General features: G+C 39.9%; 1 protein-coding gene across 1 annotated transcript in view; it reads left to right on the top strand.

Moving 5' to 3' along the window:
• clstn2b (calsyntenin 2b) overlaps positions 1–3,458 on the top strand; it is a gene marked incomplete at its 5' end in the record, with an annotated part of 119,113 nt that overhangs the window by 81,561 nt on the left and 34,094 nt on the right. The gene's annotated exons all lie outside the window — the stretch shown is intronic.

Here is a 3,458-nt window from a genome sequence, read left to right as displayed (position 1 = left end):
TGCTCTTCGACCTGTGTTCTTCTAGCTGCGTTAATCTAGTTGTGCTTTTCTAGCTGTGTTCTTATAGCTGTGTTCTTCTATTTGGGTTCTTCTAGCTGTGTTCTTCTAGCTGTGTTCTTCTAGCTGTGCTCTTCTAGCTGTGTTCTTCTAACTGTCTTCTAACTTTGTTCTTCTATTTGTGCTCTTCTAGCTGTGTTCTAGCTGTGTTCTTCTAGCTGTGTTCTTCTAGCTGTGATCTTCTAGATGTGTTCTTCCAACTGTCTTCTAACTTTGTTCTTCTAGTTGTGTTCTTCTAGCTGTGTTCTTCCAACTGTCTTCTAACTTTGTTCTTCTAGTTGTGTTCTTCTAGCTGTGTTCTTCTAGTTGTGCTCTTCTAGCTGTCTTCTTCTAGATGTGCTCTTCTAGCTGTCTTCTTCTAACTTTGTTCTTCTAGTTGTGTTCTTCTAGTTGTGTTCTTCTAGCTGTGTTCTTCTAGCTGTGTTCTTCTAGTTGTGCTCTTCTAGATGTGTTCTTCTAGCTGTGTTCTTCTAGCTGTGTTCTTCTAGTTGTGTTCTTCTAGTTGTGTTCTTCTAGATGTGCTCTTATAGCTGTGCTCTTATAGCTGTGTTCTTATAGCTGTGTTCTTCTTGTTGTGTTCTTCTAGCTGTGTTCTTCTAGTTGTGTTCTTCTAGTTGTGCTCTTCTAGCTGTGCTTTTATAGCTGTGTTCTTCTAGTTGTGTTCTTCTAGATGTGTTCTTCTAGCTGTGTTCTTCTAGATGTGCTCTTCTAGATGTGCTCTTCTAGCTGTGTTCTTCTAGCTGTGCTCTTCTAGCTGTGCTTTTATAGCTGTGTTCTTCTAGTTGTGTTCTTCTAGCTGTGCTTTTATAGCTGTGTTCTTCTAGTTGTGTTCTTCTAGCTGTGCTCTTCTAGATGTGCTCTTCTAGCTGTGTTCTTCTAGTTGTGTTCTTCTAGATGTGCTCTTCTAGCTGTGCTCTTATAGCTGTGTTCTTATAGCTGTGTTCTTCTTGTTGTGTTCTTCTAGCTGTGTTCTTCTAGTTGTGTTCTTCTAGTTGTGCTCTTCTAGCTGTGCTTTATAGCTGTGTTCTTCTAGTTGTGTTCTTCTAGCTGTGCTCTTCTAGCTGTGCTTTTATAGCTGTGTTCTTCTAGTTGTGTTCTTCTAGCTGTGCTTTTATAGCTGTGTTCTTCTAGTTGTGTTCTTCTAGCTGTGCTCTTCTAGATGTGCTCTTCTAGCTGTGTTCTTCTAGTTGTGTTCTTCTAGATGTGCTCTTCTAGCTGTGCTCTTATAGCTGTGTTCTTATAGCTGTGTTCTTCTTGTTGTGTTCTTCTAGCTGTGTTCTTCTAGTTGTGTTCTTCTAGTTGTGTTCTTCTAGATGTGCTCTTCTAGTTGTGCTCTTCTAGCTGTGCTTTATAGCTGTGTTCTTCTAGTTGTGTTCTTCTAGCTGTGTTCTTCTAGATGTGCTCTTCTAGATGTGCTCTTCTAGATGTGCTCTTCTAGCTGTGTTCTTCTAGGTGTGCTCTTCTAGATGTGTTCTTCTAGCTGTGTTCTTCTAGATGTGCTCTTCTAGATGTGCTCTTCTAGCTGTGTTCTTCTAGCTGTGCTCTTCTAGCTGTGCTTTTATAGCTGTGTTCTTCTAGTTGTGTTCTTCTAGCTGTGCTCTTCTAGATGTGCTCTTCTAGCTGTGCTTTTATAGCTGTTCTTCTAGTTGTGTTCTTCTAGTTGTGTTCTTCTAGGTGTGTTCTTCTAGTTGTGTTCTTCTAGCTGTGTTCTTCTAGCTGTGTTCTTCTAGTTGTGTTCTTCTAGTTGTGTTCTTCTAGATGTGCTCTTATAGCTGTGCTCTTATAGCTGTGTTCTTATAGCTGTGTTCTTATAGCTGTGGTCTTCTAGCTGTGCTCTTATAGCTGTGTTCTTCTAGCTGTGCTCTTCTAGCTGTGCTTTTATAGCTGTGTTCTTCTAGTTGTGTTCTTCTAGATGTGCTCTTATAGCTGTGCTCTTATAGCTGTGTTCTTATAGCTGTGTTCTTCTTGTTGTGTTCTTCTAGCTGTGTTCTTCTAGATGTGCTCTTATAGCTGTGCTCTTATAGCTGTGTTCTTATAGCTGTGTTCTTCTTGTTGTGTTCTTCTAGCTGTGTTCTTCTTGTTGTGTTCTTCTAGCTGTGTTCTTCTAGTTCTATTCTTCTAGCTGTGTTCTTCTAGCTGTGTTCTTCTAGCTGTGCTCTTCTAGATGTGCTCTTCTAGCTGTGCTTTTATAGCTGTTCTTCTAGTTGTGTTCTTCTAGTTGTGTTCTTCTAGGTGTGCTTTTATAGCTGTGTTCTTCTAGCTGTGTTCTTCTAGCTGTGCTTTTATAGCTGTGCTCTTTTCTTCTAATTGTGTTCCTCTAGCTGTATTCTAGTTGTGTTCTTCTAGATGTGCTCTTCTAACTGTGTTCATCTAGCTGTTTTTCTAGCTGTGTTCTTCTAGTTGTATTCTTGTGAGTCCCCACAAAGTTAAAACCTTCCGATTTTTATTATATTGGGTGCTTTTAGTCTCAACAAAAAGATACACACACACAAACACATACACTTCTAAATCCACATATACAGTGTGTGTGTGTGTGTGTGTGTGTGTGCTGTGTGTGTGTGTGTGTGTGTGTGTGTGTGTGTCCACGCCAGACATAGTTTAAAAAAACATCAGAGACGCAGGAGGGCTTTTAACATGATGTTCCTCCACAGGAGTCTATACACACACACACACACACACACACACAGGGAAGAAGGCTTTCTACTAGATTTTGGAGGAGCATTGTTGTAAGGATTGGATTGAATTCATTGACAAGAGTGTATCAGTAAGATCAGGATGTTAGATAGTCACCACCCCACTTAATCCCAAAAGTACTGGATGAAGCACCACCATCCATCACTCCAGTGAAAACACTCTTCTTTCACTGCTTCACAGCTCACTGCTGTTCCTATTATATTGGCAGTACTTCTCTACAGGGACTAGAAAGCTATCAGTGTGCATTTGCACTTCTGTGTCAGCAAAAGGGTCCCAAATACATTCATTAGAAGGGATGTCCACAAACATTTGGACAGAAAGTGATATTGTATTTTATTTCCACGCCTTACTAAGTTGTGGCCACATGTTAATGAACTGGTCCCCACAACTAAGTAAGACATGGGGATAAGATAATAATTAGCATGCAAAAACAAGATAATTCAGATATGGCCACAACTTAGTAAGCCATGGGAATGAGATAATTGTTGTGGCCACAACTTAGTAAGGCATGGAAATAAGTTAAAAAACAGTTAACTTGTGGCCACAAGTTAGTAAAGCCCAGGAGGAATGTGTTATAGAAAGATGTGGGAATGAGATATATAAACATGTGACCACAACTTATTAACCTGTGGAAACAAGATAGTTAAGTTGCTGCCATGACTTAGTAAGACGAGATCATGCTCCTACAATTACTTAATTCACTTGTT

Source organism: Salminus brasiliensis, chromosome 11, assembly GCF_030463535.1.
Source record: "Salminus brasiliensis chromosome 11, fSalBra1.hap2, whole genome shotgun sequence".
NCBI classification, from domain to species: Eukaryota; Metazoa; Chordata; class Actinopteri; order Characiformes; family Bryconidae; genus Salminus; species Salminus brasiliensis.
This window is presented reverse-complemented; position numbering and strand designations above follow the sequence as displayed.